General features: G+C 39.4%; 1 long non-coding RNA gene across 1 annotated transcript; it reads left to right on the plus strand.

The window, feature by feature from the left end:
* Window positions 1-9,145: 9,145 nt before the first annotated feature.
* Window positions 9,146-17,739, plus strand: LOC138738588 (uncharacterized). The gene is made up of 3 exons (XR_011341618.1): window positions 9,146-9,198; window positions 15,827-15,956; window positions 17,195-17,739. It is a non-coding gene; the product is annotated as an uncharacterized lncRNA (long non-coding RNA).
* The last annotated feature ends 350 nt before the right edge of the window (window positions 17,740-18,089 follow it).

Below are 18,089 nucleotides of genomic sequence, written 5' to 3' on the forward strand. Positions count from 1 at the left end.
CTTAAAGGAGAACTCCATTTGACTCCGTCATTTTGTCATTGTTAATCAGGTTAATCCGTCTCTTCTGAATTGGACAACTCTACACTTTCTCATCTGGTTCCCTAACTGTGAAATTAGTCTCAAAATTCCCAGCACATCAGCTGCTGGCTTATGACATCTCATCAACTTTACACAATGGATTTTTGTAATTAATTTCACCTCGCTATTCTATCAGTTTCCCGTTACTCATCGGATTTCTCCCTAGTTGAGTAATTTTATTTCAGTACAATTCTACACACTTGCCGCCTGCTTTCTCCAAGTATTTTCAGTTAGTTAATCACAGGGAGATATAGTCAAAAATTTAAGCAGGGATCCTGCTCTCGGGCCAAGTAAGAGTGGTAGCTTTTGATAAGGGTAGTGAGATTCCTGAGCCATTCCACATGCTGTTGCATGCAAGGCAGAGTCGAACAGAGTCAATTAATCAGAAGTCAACTGTCATAAGCCATGGGCCATTTTTGCCCAAAAAGGCCAGAGATATTTCTGAGACTCCAGTAATCAGTTTGAGATTAAATGTCAAAATATTCTTTGTGCAATTATAATTCAACATTTTGAAGGGAATTGAGGTGCATGTTTTTCCATTTAGGTTTAGAGGGATAGGGGCTAAATCCCGGCAAATGAAACTAGCTTCGGTAGTGTGCCATGTACGAATGGAAGGCCTGCCCACTGATGACTCCTTGTGACCTGGACATAAAGGTCGACCTCCCTTCCCCGTCCTCCATTCAAGCTCATGCAGTTGGGCCAGCTACAATCTAATGTGTATTAAAGCTTATAATTCACATCACTCAGTTTTTTGTGTTACTGATAGAGAATATCAATTTAATACACATTACTCCTGCCACACAAGATGGACAAGCTGCTTAGACCCAACAGACTGCCTTCTCGGAAGAGGCTCAAGGTCCTACAACCGAGGGCGGGCCACCGAGGTGGCCAGGAGCTGCACATACTACACAGAGGCCATGGCAGAACTCCGCAACCTCTACCAACCCATGGTACTCATGGTATCTCCTGGCCTCGAGAAAGCATCAGCCTGGTTGGTCTATGGATGAGTTCCTTTGGGCCCTGTGCAACCTGGGGAGAGACTGCTGGAGCGCTGTGTCAGCACAGTGCATGGAAGAGTTGGTCCGGGATGCCTGCGTGTCTGGGGTGAGGTCTGTCTACATTCATCAGCGGCTGCTTGAGGAGGTCAAGCGGCCCATGAACAGAGCATTTCAGCTGGCTAGGACTCTCGATTCGGCCCAACACAATAGCGAGGTGATCGCCAGTAAGAATGGATCCTCCACGTGCGGGCCGTGGGCGCTGCCATTTTAGGAGCCCGTGTCACAGATTGCTGCTGTGCAATCCAACTACGACCCAACCCCTGCCACCGCTGCTGCCGTGATTGGACACCTAAAGTGCCGTTAAAGGACCCCGATGACTCTACCCAGCTAAAGAAGTCACTTGCTCAGGGTGCAGGAAGAAAGGACACTTCCAGTGCATCTGTAAGTTGAAACCCTCCCGTGTGAGGAGCACTGCATGTGCCCCCAGGTCTGGGCCATCGATCCCAAAGTCACTTCCGACCCTGAACGGCTCGACCATGTGCACGTCCCAAGTCACCATCTTACTGGATGTCACTTGCGCCTTCTTCTCCCACATGGATGATGTCACCTCCATCTTCCTCTTTCCTGGCTGAGATGACCACATGGTCAGCATGGAGGCCACCATCTTACTGACTGAGCCTCCCTTCTGACAACGACGATGACCCAGTCCTGGCTTCGATCATATTCAACCAAGGAAGTCCCCACCCAATCGCCCATTCGATGATAGAGATAGATGTAAATGGGAAGAGAACTAACTGCCTGTTTGACAGTGGGAGCACAGAAAGTTTCATCCACCCAGACACTGTCAGCAAGCTCTCTCTCCCAGTTAGACCCACAAGTGGCGCCAAGTCGATAGCTGCTAAGGAACAATCTACAGTGATCCACAGGTATTGTATAGTCAGTAATGGTGGGAGGGAAAACACTATATTAACTTTCATTTGCTTGTAATGCCACAGATCTCCATGCCAATTCTCCTAGGCGTCGACCTCCAGAGCCACAATGGCGTACTGTCACAATGGTGTTTGGAGGACCCCAACCTCCATTAACAATATACAACACCGGACTCACTGCCCCTCCCGGCCAGCCAGTCCCGCCTGCGACCTCTCCACTCCCCATCATTATTGAGACCCTGACCACGGAATGTAAGCCCATCGTGACAAAAAGCAGGTGCAATAGCGCTGAGGACAGGGCATTTATTAAGTCCGAAGTACAGTGACTCTTGGTGGACGGGATAATAGCCCACACTCTCAGCCAGGAAAGAGGAAGATGGAGGTGACATCACTACCTGGCCAGGAAAATATTTACCCTGCTCATGGACCAACAAACTGTGGGCTTTACGTTCAACACTAAACTGTAGGGGTGGGGTAAAATCAAGAAAGATAAAATCTTGAGGTGGAGAATTGAGCTCTCCCCCTACAACTATGATATCCTATACCAGTCAGGCAAGCCCCCCCCCAGATGCCCTCGCCCAAGGGACATGAACCAGTGCGGATCTCGACCGCCTCAAATCCCTTCACAATGTCCTCTGCTACCCCAGGGTCACAAGACTGTTCCATTTCATAAAAGCTCAGAACCTCCCGTACTCCATCGAGGATGTCAGGTCCCTAACCAGACACTGTTGGCTCTGCGCAGAATGTAAACTGCAATTCTTCTGGCCAGACAAGTCACACCTCATCAAAGACACTCACTCCTTTGAATGACTCAGTGTCGATTTCAAGGGGCCCCTGCCCTCATCTAACAGGAATGTCTATTTCTTCAATGTTATCAATGAGTTTTCCAGATTCCCCTTTGCCATCCCCTGTCCCGACATGACCGCAGCCACTGTCATCAGGGCACTCCATAGCATATTCACCATTTTCAGGGACCCAAACAATATCTATAGTGATTGGGGGTCCTCGTTCATGAGAGACGAGCTGCAGCATTACCAGTTGGCCAGAGGCATAGCCACCAGTAGGACCTCAAGCTTCAATCCCAGGAGAAACAGCCAGGTGGAGAGAGAAAATGCCACCATTTGGAAGGCAGTCCTCCTGGCCTTTAAGTCAAAAGCCGGAAGCACTCTATGCCATCTGATCCCTCCTATGCGCCGCTACTAACATGACCCCGCATGAACGCATGTTTTCCTTCCCAAGGAGGTCAGCGACCAGAACCACCCTGCCACCCTAACTCACATCCCTGGGACCCATCCTGCTGCAAAAACATACGAGGGGCCATAAGACCAACCCGTTGGTCGAAGAGGTGCAGCATCTGCACGCAAACCCACAATATGTCTACATCCAGTAATTTAATAGCCATGAGGACACCATCCCTGTCTGAGACCTGGCACATGCCGGAATCCCCTACTCTCCCCTGACAGTCCAGACTCTACCTACACCAAAACCACTCCCCTGAGGGACTGGGTACAGATCGATGACACCCACCAGACCCCCATACTACACACTCCCAACCCCCTTCCAGCTACTCCAACAAACACGATTGTCCCCACATACATCTAAACCCCTCCCCCTACAGAAACAGCCCTACTGCCCTAGCCTATAAAAACACAACAGGCAATGAAAGTTGTGTTCGGAGGGAGGTTAAATATTCCACTTGAAGAGGAGACAGTGAGACTGACATCAGCAAAAGCAAAAGATTTGCTAAAGAAATCCTCACCATTTTATCAAAAGGCTTGTAGATCATTCTACCCAAGCAAAATCCCTTACCCTTGAAGGACTTTCAAAGCATACGATCTGAAAGTAGAGAGACTACAAACGAGTGGAGTAAAGAGGAATCTCAAGGGTTATTGAGCTAAGGCTATCATAATAAATCTTTTTTGTGCTCCATCTAAATCAAGTCCAAATTCTTTATTTCTTATATTACTTAGAAGCAAGATCTCTGGGTTTTTTGGTATGTTGCTTTTTGTGATTTTATTTAATATCTGGTTTAGATCTTCCCAAAATTTTTTCACTTTCTCACATGTCCAAATTGCATGTATTGTTGTTCCCATTTCCTTTTTACAGCAAAAACATCTGTCTGATACTGTTGGGTCCCGTTTATTTAACTTTTGGGGTGTGGTGTATAGCCTGTGTAACCAATTATATTGTATCATGCATAACCTCATGTTTATTGTATTTCTCATAGTTCCAGAGCATAGCGTTTCCCATGTTTCATTCTTTATCTTTATGTTTAGATCTTGTTCCCATTTTTGTTTAGGTTTACAGTTAGTTTCCTCGTTCTCCTTTTCTTGCAGTTTGATGTATATGTTTGTTATAATTTTTTTAAAATTATCATTGTGTCTGTAATCACATATTCAAAATTGCTTCCTTCTGGTAACCTCAGACTGTTTCCCAATTTGTCCTTCAAGTAGGTTTTCAGTTGGTGGTATGTAAACATTGTATCGTGAGTTATATTATATTTGTTCTTCATTTGTTCAAAAGATAATAATTTATTTCCCGAAAAACAATTTTCTATTCTTTTGATCCCTTTTCTCTCCCATTCTCTGAAGGAAAGGTTATTTATTGTGAAAGGGATTAGTTGATTTTGTGTCAATATTAATTTTGGTAGTTGATAATTTATTTTATTCCTTTCTACGTGAATCTTCTTCCAAATGTTGAGCAGATGGTGCAATACTGGTGAATTCTTACGTTGCACCAATTTATCATCCCACTTGTATAGTATATGTTCAGGTATCTTCTCCCCTATTTTATCTAGTTCTAATCTGGTCCAATCTTGTTTTTCCCTTGTTTGATAAAAATCTGATAGGTATCTTAATTTTGCTGCTCTATAATAATTCTTAAAGTTTGATAGTTGTAAACCTCCTTGTTTGTACCATTCTGTTAATTTATCTAGTGCTATCCTTGATTTCCCCCTTTTACATAAGAATTTCCTTATTATTTTCTTTAGCTCCTTGAAGAATTTCTCTGTTAGGTGAGTTGGTAATGATTGGAATAGGTATTGTATCCTTGGGAAGATGTTCATTTTAATACAGTTTATCCTTCCTATCAGTGTTAGTGGTAAGTCTTTCCAGTGCTCTAAGTCGTCTTGTAATTTTTTCATTAATGGCTGATAATTTAGTTTATATAGATCGCCGAGATTATTATTTAGTTGTATACCTAGGTATCAAATTGCTTGTGTTTGCCATCTAAATGGTGATTCTTTCTTAAACTTGTGAAATCCGCATTATTCATTGGCATTGCTTCACTTTTATTTGCATTAATCTTGTACCCCGATACTTCTCCATATTCCTTCAATTTCTTATGTAATTCTTTTATTGATATTTCTGGTTCTGTTAAGTATATTATAATGTCATCTGCAAATAGACTGATTTAATATTCCTTCTCTTTTATTTTTATCCCTCTTATTTTATTTTCTGTTCTTATCAGTTCTGCTAGTGGTTCTATAGCTAACGCGAATAGTGAGGGAGATAGTGCCTTGTTGATCTGCTTAAGTTAAATTGTTTTGATATATATCCATTTACTGTCACTTTTGCCATTGGTCCCTTATATAATGCTTTAATCCAATTAATATATTTATCTGGTAGGTTGAATTTTTGTAGTACTTTGAATAAATAATTCCATTCTACTCTGTCAAAGGCTTTCTCTGGGTCTAAAGCAACCGCTACTGTTTTTTTTTCCTTGTACTGCATGGATTAAGTTAATGAATTTACAGATATTGTCCATTGTTCTTTTTTTAATAAATCCAGTTTGGTCTAGTTTTACTATTTTTGGTACATAGTCGGCCAAACTGTTTGCTAATAGTTTAGCTATTATCTTATAATCTGTGTTAAGTAGAGATATTGGTCTATACAATGCTGGTGTTAGTGGATCTTTGGTATTACTGTAATTATTGCTGTTTTGCATGAATCTGGTATGTTTTGTGTTTTTTCAATCTGGTTTATTACTTCCAGGAAAGTAGGAATTAATGTCTTTAAATGTTTTATAGAATTCTGTTGGGAGTCCATCCTCTCCCCATGTTTTATTGTTCGGTAGTTTTTTAATATCTCCTGTATTTCTTCTATTTCAAATGGTTCTATTAATTTATTTTGCTCCTCTGTTTGTAATTTCGGTAGTTCAATTTTAGTTAGAAATTCATCTATTTTGTCTTCTTTCCCTTCGTTTTCAGTTTGATATAGTTGTTCGTAGAATTCCCTGAAGTTTTTGTTGATCTCCGTTAGGTCATATGTAATTTGTTTGTCCTTTTTCCTTGATGCCAATACCGTTCTTTTAGTTTATTCTCTTAAACTGCCACGCTAGTATTTTGTGCGTTTTTTCTCCTAGCTCATAATACTTCTGTTTTGTCTTCATTATGTTCTTCTCCACCTTATATGTTTGTAGTGTTTCGTATTTTATTTTCTTGTCTGTCAATTATCTTCTTTTAATTGTATCTTCCTTTATTGCTAATTCTTTTTCTGTATTTGTTATTTCCCTTTCCAACTGTTCTATTTCTCGATTGTAGTCCTTCTTCATCTTAGTTACATAACTTATTATCTGTCCTCTGATGAATGCTTTCGTTGTGTCCCATAGTATAAATTTATTTTTCACTGATTCCGTATTTATTTCAAAGTACATTTTAATTTATCGCTCAATAAATTCTCTAAAATCCTGTCTTTTAAGTAGCATGGAGTTTAATCTCCATCTATACATTCTTGGTGGGATGTTCTCTAGCTCTATTGCCAATAACAGGGGTGAGTGATCCAATAACAATCTATCTTTATATTCTGTTTTCTTAACTCTTCCTTGAATGTGGGCTGATAACAGGAATAGGTCTATCCTTGAGTATGTTTTATGTCTACCCGAATAATATGAATATTCCTTTTCCTTTGGGTGTTGTTTCCTCCATATATCCAAAAGTTGCATTTCCTGCATCGATTTAATTATAAATTTGGTTACTTTGTTCTTTCTATTAGTCTTTTTTCCAGTTTTATCCATGTTTGAGTCCAAATTAAGGTTTAAATCCCCTCCTATTATATTCCCTTGTGTATCTGCGATCTTCAAAAAGATATCTTGCATAAATTTTTGATCTTCTTCATTAGGTGCATATACATTGAGTAAATTCCAAAATTCTGAATATATCTGACATTTTATCATTACATACCTCCCTGCTGGATCTATTATTTCCTCTTCTATTTTGATTGGTACATTTTTATTGATTAATATAGCTACTCCTCTAGCTTTTGAATTATATGATGCTGCTGTTACATGTCCTATCCAATCTCTCTTTAATTTCTTGTGCTCCACTTCAGTTAGATGTGTTTCTTGCACGAATGCTATATCAATTTTTTTCTTTCTTCAGTAAATTTAACAGTTTCTTCCTTTTGATTTAGTTATGTATTCTGTTAATATTTAAAGTCATATAGTTCAAGATGGCCATTTCATACTTTGTTTGTCTTTCCTTTCCGTTTCCTCATCACCACCTTCCCTTCTTATCCATTTCTGTTTTCTTATTTTGAACACATTGTAAGACAACATTTCTAAAACATAAAATATTTCCACTATTCCCATATCTAAAATTCCTTTAACCCCAATAGTCCCTCCCTTCTCTGAATTGCCCTTTGTCCCTTGTTGGGCAACCACATCTCCCTTCTCCGTTTGGATTTACGAATCCGCTCGCAAGCGTCAACTGATTTTGCGGTGACTGTTATTCTTCCCCACCCAGCCCCCCCAGAAAAGATTTTAATCTTCATATATAACAAAGCTCACTCTCTTAATTCCCTCCTTACTTCCTTTCTTCCCTTTCTTTCCCTTCTTAGTTCTTACTTATACTTTATTCTTCTTTTTTATATATAGTTTGTTGTCATTTTTGTTCTTTTTACATCTCTTTATCACTCTGTCTGTTTTGTAGGTGTTCTGCAAATTTTCGTGCTTTTTCCGGATCCGAGAAAAGTTTGCTTTGCTGCCCTGGGATAACTATTTTAAGCACCGCTGGATATTTTAACATAAATTTATAACCTTTTTTCCATAGGGTCGATTCTGCTGCTTTAAAATCCTTCCTCTTCTTCAGGAGTTCAAAACTTATGTCTGGATAGAAAAACAAATTTTGACCTTTGTATTCCAGTGGTTTTTTGTCTTCTCTTATTTTTTTCATTGCCTTCTCCAATATATTTTCTCTTGTTGTATATCTTAAGAATTTTTGTTGTGGCTGTGGTTTAAGGGCTAATGTTCTGTGTGCCCTTTCTATTTCCATTCCTTCCTGTAATTCTGGCATTCCTAGGACCCTGGGGATCCATTCTTTTATAAATTCTTTCATATTTTTGCTTTCTTCATCTTCCTTAAGGCCAACTATCTTTATATTGTTTCTCCTATTTTAGTTTTCTATTATATCTATCTTCTGAGCTAACAGCTCCTGTGTTTCTTTAACTTTTTTTTTATCAGATTCTTCTAATTTCTTTTTTAAGTCATCTACCTCCATTTCTATGACTGTTTCTTGTTCTTCCACCTTGTCTACTCTTTTTCCTATTTCTGTCATGACCATCTCTAATCTATTCACTTTTTCTTCTGTACCTTTTATTCTTCTTTTTATTTCACTGAATTCTTGTGTCAGCCATTCTTTTAATGTTTCCATATATTCTTTAAAGAATTTTTTTTAATCCATGTACTGTCCCTTCCCTTCAACTTCCATTTCTCTGTGTAGCATTTGATGTTCTCCCTCCTCTTCCTCTGAGTCCACTCCAGGATCTGTGTCCTTTACCACTGTCTCTTCTGATTTTCTTGTTGGGTTGTTTATTTTATTTTGTTGGGTATCTTTGTTTTTATTATTTTTATTAAAGGTGTCTTGGTGCTGGTCGTCTTCCTCTGGGTTGGTCATCTGTTGTTTCTCTGATTTCCTTTTTTCATTCTCTTCCTTCTTGTTCCTGTTACTTTCTATATTTTCCTGTTGGGAGTCTTGCTGTCGTGTTATACTTGTCTGTTTCAGCTGTGGAGATTTACTCCTCAGCTGGTCCCCCTCCCGTCAGTGTGGTTTTAGTCTTGTGACTCGCGCATGAGTGAATCCTCACTCATGCGCGTTTGCGCACTTTTGTTTGGCTCCGTGAGCCATTTTTCTAGTCCTGAGTTCAGGGTCTAAACTCAGGGAGCGGGCTTCTCTCTCCACGGTGGGCCTCCTCATACAGGTAAGGCCTTCACCTTTCTCTTCCAACATCTTTCCTTCTTCTTTTCTTCCTGTTGTTTTTGGTTTTTCTTTCTTTGCTGCCATTTTCTCCACACTTTTATTTTTAATTTGTTATGGTTTCTGTGTTTGTAGCTTTGCCTTTTTTAACTCTTCTGGAGAGGGCTGGTATTTTCTTACTGGTCACTACTCCATCACTTGACTTCATGATGTTCTTTTGTTCATGATTCTCTTGTGGAAAAATCTCGATCTCTACTATGACCCCTTTGACCCCTCATTCTTCCATATTGCTAAAAATACAGATAGAACATTTTTAGCTGTTTGTGATAGAATAATGTTCTTGTCCTTGGAATTATCCCAGTGAATCTCATTCAGTTTCATTTGAGTAAGAATGCACAAACTGTGCACGAACTCCACTTATCCTTCACCGACACACTATACAATTGTAACAATATTTTTCTATCACTAAACTCAAACCCCCTTGCAATAAAGACCAAGATGCCATTTGTCCTCCAAATTACTTGCTGCATGAGTCTAGTTACTTTCTGTGCTCAATAACCCTTGAGATCCCTCTTTTCCCCACTTGTTTGTAGTCTCTCTACTTTCAGATCGTATGCTTTGAAAGTCCTTCTAGGGGAAGGGACTTTGCCTGGGTAGAGTGATCTACAAGCCTTCTGATAAAATGGTGAGGATTTCTTTAGCAAATCTTTTGCTTTTGCTGATGTCAGTCTCACTGTCACCTCTTCAAGTGGGATATTCCACCTCCCTCCAAACATTGTAAGCCTCTCCCTGGTCCTTCTCAGCATCTTTTTGAATCATTAAAGTTTGGTTCAACACAATTATAGAAACATTTGGAAGTGCCCCAGATAAACTTATTCAGAGTTCAGAAGTTTATTTTGTGCCCCAGATAAACTTATTCAGAGTTCAAAAGTTTATTTTTAGCATCTTTTATTCTGCATAAAAATTCAAATAAAGAACATAAGACATCTCTTCATCAGTACCAGTGGTTCTGTGCAATTGTGACATTATCCATTGGAGAAGAGAGCATTTTCTTTTCCCAAGAAGCCTACTTTGTTCCAAGATAAGGCAACATTTTTCAGCCTTTGAAATATAACATAAATGTGATACTGGATTGACATGGAAGAATGGATTTTTGGTAAAAACAAGTGTTCACTGATAAATTAAGTGAAAAGACTCCAAGTTTATGAAATGATTAAGCACATAGAATTACATGATTGGCATCAATAAAACCAAAACATTAAGCCACTCTATGAAATGGGACAACCTGCTCTTACAATTTCCAGTCATTAATATTAAACTTGGGGGTCAATTTTATTCCAGCAAATCTTGCAGGAGGGGGTTTGAAATGAAACATTTTGTCTTCTTCCCTATTCCTGCTAAGATTCAACTGTCCAGTATTTTAATTCATCATGTAGTAATGCAGATAGAATTATCCATCCTCAACCCAACCTGCCTTGAGGTGGCAGGAACCTTCTTAATGGCAAATAATTCTCATGTCTTACAAATGGAATCCCAATTGTATTGTAACCCAATCATGAACTATCACACTGGGTGAAGGTAGCTATCAGGAAATGTTTCTGAAGTAAGTGACCCTCCTGGAACTTCCTCTACACAACGTTGGGCACTGAGGTTTCCTAACATAGTAGCTTTTGGCTCTCCAACCATTTCCCACTCACTTTTAGTGGACAGCTGACCAAGAATGTACAGATGATGCCTGGAGTTTCAAGCTCACCCTGCAGTAAAGCCCACACTCATCCACTGGCACCTTCTGTAGGCTACTTAAATATTTAAAATAAAGGTTGATTTGATGCACAAATTGATGACTGTGGTAGAAGTCACCTATCAGACTTGGGAGCAGGTCAGTGCAGTGATTGTTTGCACCATTCTGGCCATGTCAGTTCAAGCTGAGCCACTCTTCTTACAGCAGCAATGGATATATGTTTTATTTAAGGATTCAGGCTGGCTCAGTAGCATTCAAATCCAAAACAAAAAATCAAAAAGAAGCCCACTACATCTGTAAATAATATTCCAGAGTTTTACATGCATTGCCTTATTTAATGGAATTCCTGCACCATTCCTGCTGGTCTTCATCCTTGCTCAGCATTCAGTTCCCTTGCTCATGCAGTCAGGATATAACAATTCACACCATCCAAGGTATCTGTGAAAATCGATCTTATGAACTTGTATTATCTCCACGAAATGCAACACAAATGCCTTTTCATTGGTTGCCTCCCACACACAAAGAGGCCTGATCTCTGGGTTCAGGATTTTGATGGAATCCATTTTGTAGATGGACTTTGAATTTGCTCCATTTGCTCTGTGTCAGGTGTCAGAGACCCAATGACTGCACCTTAATGATCATTGGGGTCGTTTCCCTTTCTCGTATTGTGCCTTTCACATTGTTTCCTTTTGTCATTATTAAAATTCTTGACACTTGAAACCACAGTGTAATAAGTTTAATAGAAATCTATAATCCCAGTTTAAACCCTTTCTTCCCTTATTAATTTCAATTCTTATATATTCTTTTAATACTTTTTTGAAGTCTTGGATATCACCTAGCATTTATGTCTCCCATCCATGCATAATCTTTTCCATGGGGACCTTTTTTTTTATCCCTGAGACAGACCTCTTGCTTTGATGAGATTTTGAAGCTTTTTTTTAAAATTACACAGAGTGATCACACATGTCTACTGATCTACAGAGTGCCTCCTTGTGTAATCAAGCCCTGATTTCTGTAGGGCACTTTTGTTAATATATATTCCTTCTGTAGCTTGTGTAATTTTTTTTTTGTGGCTTACTTTTCTCTTTTTGCGGAGATCAGTCTTTTGCTTCTCAGTCCCTGCTTGTGTTTGATGTTATTAGTGACCCTAGATTTAAATCTTGCATTTGGTGAGCAGTGTCATTTCCCAGAGAGAGAATCGAGTGCAAATTACAGATCGAAAATAAGTATGATGGTCTCCACTAACAGAATGAAGGGCTTACAGCCAGTTATCAATCAGAGCTGATACATTCATTCCTTCATTGAGCTCAAGGCAAATCCAATAAGAACTTACTTCTAATTGGTCACACAATTAAGCCCAGTCATCTTAAAGATGCATAACACCATCACAACAATTAATAAAAAGGTTAAAAAATATTCCTCTGTTTATAAAACTTTAGAATATCTGAACCATAATTCAGCAGCGAACAGTGAACATAGATGATCTGGAAGAGTTAAATAAATAATGTTGACAGTACATTGAAACAACAGCCTTGATTTTTCTTCCCCATTTGCTTTATCTGTCTTTGTCTTGATATGTCACAATACAACAGTTTATTTGGTTACTTTGATAACACATTCCACCTCATTAAAACATAGCCTGTAGGAGTCAAACATTCTGCATGTTATAAAAAGGTGGATGATCTTTCAAAAAATAAATCACAACACGAAAGGGCTGAGGGGGCAGGGGTGGGAAGACTCAGAGCCACGGCCTAATAGCTTTATAATAGAACCAGTCCTGATTATAATTGGAATGAAAAATGTATGAATGATATTTCCAGATCTAGTGAAGAAAGTGTAAATTATGATAACCACAAAATAAATAATCATATTAAAACTGTGGATTATCATAACTTCACAAGAAAGTTGAACATAGGAATAGGCCACCTAGCCTATTGACCCTGCTCCACCATTCAGTAAAATCATGGCTGTTCTCGGAATGGTCTCAGCTCCACTTACAAGCCTGTTCCCCTTAACCCGTAATTCTCTGATTATTTAAAAATATATTAAATCTGTTTCTTAAATACATTTAATGAGTCTACCTTGATTGCTTTATTGGGCAAAGAATTTCACATATTCACTCTTCTCTGAGATTAACTCCTTAACTCTGTATTAAATATATTCCCCCAAATCTTGAGGCTACATCACCTAATTCTGGTATCACCTGCCAAGGGAAACAATCTCCTTTATTTATTTATTTGTTTCATAATTGTATAAGATCCCCCTTCATCTTTCGAAATGCTATTGAGTATAATCACAGGCTACTCAGTCTCACCTGATAAGCTAACACCCTCATTCCAGAGCTAAGCTGGTGAACCTTCTCTGCAGTCTTCAAAGCCAGTATATCCCTTCTCAAGTAAGGAGACCTGAACTGTACACAATACTCCAGGTGCAGACTCACCAGCAGCCTGAATAGTTGCAGCAGAAACACAGGAGGTTGCAGTCATTGGAATCTAAAGTTAAACACAATCTTCTGGAAGAACTCAAAGGGTTGAACAGCATCAGTGGAGAAAAAGAATGCAATCCCACTGAATCCCACAGCTACCCTGATTATACATCCTCTCACCCAATGTCCTATTATGATCCCATCCTCCTTCCTCTCTTTAGGTAACATCTCCATGATTCTTCTTCCATCCCCATCTAGCCTTTTATCCTCTCTTGAACTTTTAATTTCTATTTGCTGATTCGACTTTAACTGCCTTGAATTCTGCACTCTCCACACCCATTCTAGCCTCATCCCCTCTGATAACACATCACTCCACACTTCTCGTATCAACCCCAACCTTGTGATCAATCCCGCAGACAAGGCTGGTGCCATTGTGGTGTGCTGAACTGACCTCCACTTGCAGAGGTAAAACCCCAACTCTCAGACATTTTGTATACACCCCAGCAGCCCCACAGAACTGCACCAACAAAGACCAGGTCACTACCTTTCACACAGTCACAGTTCTCATCGCATCAGGAGATCTCCCCTTCACAGTCTCTGACCTGACAGTGCTCCAAATTCCCAATTCCCACTTCTAATCTTAACCCAAGATCTACAAACACAACTGCCCTGGCAGGCTTCTTTCTGCCCTTGCGCCACCTAACTTATATCTCGATTCCATCCTCTTCCCCCCTTGTCCAGTCCCTTCTCCCTGCATCTGGAATAGCTCTCATGTCCTTCACCATTTTGACAACTTCTGATATCCTGATCCCATCTGTCTCATTTTCACCATTAATGTCCAATCCCTGTGGACCTCCATTTCCTTTCAGTTAGCTCTCAAAGCCCTCTGCTTCTTTCTGGAACAATGTTCTCACTAGTTTTACTCCTCCAATATTCTCATCAGCCTGACAGAAATTGTCCTTACACTGAATAACTGTTTTTGATGCCACTAATTTCCATCACATCAAAGGTGTAGTCATGGGCATTCATCTCGCTCCCAGCTCTGCCTGACCATAAATTCAATATATTATCTCTCAATGCAGCAACACCATCATGTTTTCTATTTAATCAAGGGGTCTGTGTACATTTTCAGCTGCCCCTCCTAACTTTCTAGCAGGGAGAAGTTGTATATGAGCAGCAACAATGTTGCTATGAATGTGGTCATTGACTCCATACAGGAGGGTAAGTTCAAGTTTGTGCTTGTCTTATTTAATTTTGCACTTTTAAAAATATATGGTTAGTACATGCCTTCAATCACACAATTTCTATTTCTAACATTTGTTTTCAACATATTTTTATTATTAAAATTATAAGTAGTTGGTTAAAAGTCTGGATTATTCAGAATCATTTAAAAACTGTGCTAAAAGCCTTTGACAGCAGCTTTTAAATTGCGGGGGATGGACCTATTAAATCGCCAACCCCCCAAATTTAAGGGGGATCCCGCCCCCACAATGACACACCACGCAATCACTGGAAGTACTGCTGGATGTTCAGATGCTGGCTGCCTGGTGATGCATGCAAGCAAGTGCTGACATCACCGGGATAAATGGGTTGACCATTTTCCTGTTCAAGTCGCCTTTGGATGAGACCTACTGACTACCTTTGAGGTAGGTCAGGGACCCGGTTGGGTTCCGATGGGGTTGAACGGGTCGGACCCTTTCTAACTGCTACGTAACTGGGGTGCTAACCAGACAAATTGTCCGGTTAACCCCATTTTATACAGCAGTTTGAAAGGACCTAATGTGATGGTAAAGGCTCTTGGGATTCTGAGAACAGTGCCCAAGAATCTGGCTTACCCTGCTGGAACCAGCTTGTCTTGACTTGCAAAGCCGACGAAGGCAAATGTGGGGGCTGGCAAACCAGTTCAGGATGTTCAGATCCAAAAATTCCAATAATTGTTGGATTGCATTGCACTTGTTGATTGATATTACAGCTCCTATCCTTCCATGCTATGATCTCCACCGGGACCGTGCACTGTGTACTCAGTAGTGTCTGTCTGCACTCTGAGCTCATCAGCATACACAAATACTGATTGCTGGAAACAACCTCTGATAAGCAACCTGAGGCATATTCCTATTTACAGTAATATTTGTTTGAGACGCAGCAAATTAAGTATCCTAAAAATAACTTGGAACCTGAATGTTATTTAATTATACCTTTTGATTAATCAGTGATACAGTTTATGTTCCTTGGAGAACGGCCACCATTTATTCTCATTTTACCCATTTTCATCAATTGATTAATTATAGTTTATTCATTTCTGACTATCAGTAATTAGATGGGAGATGAAGGTGGTTCAGTTACCTCCAGAGATTTGCTGATTGACTCCTTGGAGGCAGTAGGCCCTCTGGCTCTGACATCATTAAGATCTCACACATTTACAACATTTACGTAGTCAGTGCTCAGCAGGGTCTGTGTCTCTCCAAGGTGTGAAACACAAAGATATTACATCTACAAAGGCGCACCACATCGCCAGTGATGTCACTCTCGACCTGAAGGCCTGACACTGAGCTGTGAAGGGCAGGCAGCATTCCTTTTGGAGGCTTGGAGAGCAGAGGTTTGATTTTACACTGTTTTTTTTTAATTATTTTTAATTGCTTCATTGTATTTCATAATAATATCACCTGTTCAAATCCTGGCTATAGAAGGATTTTAACATGTGGCTAATGGGGTCTAATTCATTAACACTAACAGCTTAAATGATGCACCATATCCTTTATGCTCATTTCAATTATGAAGGAATATTATTTCCATTAATATTTGAGTCATGAACCATTTTCCACAAACAAGTGCTCCTTAAGCATGCCTGATTTATTTGCTCTTTAGATAATTAAAATGCAAAATATATTCAAATGTGATTCCAACACATTAATGTGGAAATGTATAACATTAATTTAAGATTTTTTTCTCCGTACATGGTGGTTGCTGTGCTTGCCCTCAGGCTGTTTAGAATATGCAGGCTGAAATTGAACATTCTCATACATGCAAAACTATCCTTGAAACCAGATTTGTATAAAAATGTTGGCCTACAAATTAACTTATGTCCATTTCTCCTCCTTAATCCAGAGGCTATAAAACCAATAGAAATTCAATAATGGGATGGTGGCAATCATAATTCCTCAATCAGTTTTATAACAACAAAACATTATTTTCAATTTACCTGCAATTGGTAGCTATTGGGATCCAGTGAAGAATTCTGAGTTATGCAGCCAGATTGTCACCGGCAATGTTTTTTAATGGAATCCTTCCTCAGGTGCCAGTTTTTTCATTTATATTTTTATGCAGCATAATTGCTTGCTTAGGTTTTTGCCTGAGATACCTAAAGATAAGAGTTTGTGGATTTAGAAGTGAAAACAATGCAATGCTAATGTAACACTGTTAATCAGTTTTTCATTCATTTGACACACTGAAACAATCTCAATGCAAACCTCTTAGGGGTTCTAATTTCCACAATCAATCCTTTGGCCATTTAAGTTGCATTTCGGAAGCAAACTCCAACAAGTTTTACAATGAAAATTAACTCAATCTGGTTTTTTTAATCATGCTAAATTGTACTGTTGTGAGACTCATCGTAAGGGAGTATTTGGAATAAATGAAAAATATTGTTAATGCTAAAGTTTCCTCTGCTTTTCTTAATCTTTTCATCAAGTTGACTCAGGCACTAAATGATAACTAATGTATAGAATAATTAATGCTTGATAAATATTTTCCATTGACAGCACAATGATATTTCAAATTGGAGCTCACAACATTATCTAAACGTGAACTATGTTACAGTCCTTATTTTGTATTCAGGAAAACAAACTGCGGTGGGCTGCTGGAGACTCGGAGATCCGAGGAACCCACGGAAGCTGTGGGCTGCTGGAGACTGCTGTCAGGAGTCTCATGCCAAGCTGTGGACTGCTGGAGACTGGCTCGAACTGGCTGGAAGGGTACCGGTATCGGACCGGGATGCGAGGAGCTGCCGAGGATGCTGAAGGGTTCCTGATCGTGTCGAAGGTTTGGATCTGGAACTCAGGTTGCCACTGGTTTGGACTGGACTCTGTGCTGCTGTGGAAGCACTGGGGGGTGAATCTACGGACACTCGGTGACTCTGGGGGGACTCTCTTTTGCTTTTCTCTCTCTGTCTGTAAGTCTGACTGTAAGACTGTAAGAGGCGCTGAGGCAATTCCTGCCAGTGACGAATCTGTCTGCCTTGCAGCAGTAAAAATAAATTTCATGTAATATGACACTGTTTTATTATGATGACAAAAAATTGAATCTTGATCTTGAATCTTGTTGATCTTGAATCTTGAATTAGTGTATACAAAAATAACCTTTCTTTATGAAAAGTATAAAAGTTTGGCATTATTTCCAGGAAACTTTTAAATTGTTTTTGTTTGAAATTCCTAACACAGTAACATTCGTAAAATTAAAGAGTCAAAAATAGATTTCTGACTTCCACACATGAATAAGAATCTGCCAGGGTGAATTGCCTACTTGTTTTTGATTCCATCTGATTTTCATTTCCAATCAACAATATGAAAGTCAGGAGCTTCTAAAATAGGCAAATAATAACCATGGACAGATTACTGGCCTGGCAGAGAAGTCAAAAATGAAAGGCTTCCAATTAAACTATTGCTCGATAAATATTTTTATAAAGCATCAAGGCTAGTAGTTTAACAGCAATAGTGACTTTTCTATCAGTACC

Source organism: Narcine bancroftii, chromosome 1 (genome assembly GCF_036971445.1).
Source record: "Narcine bancroftii isolate sNarBan1 chromosome 1, sNarBan1.hap1, whole genome shotgun sequence".
Lineage (NCBI taxonomy): Eukaryota > Metazoa > Chordata > Chondrichthyes > Torpediniformes > Narcinidae > Narcine > Narcine bancroftii.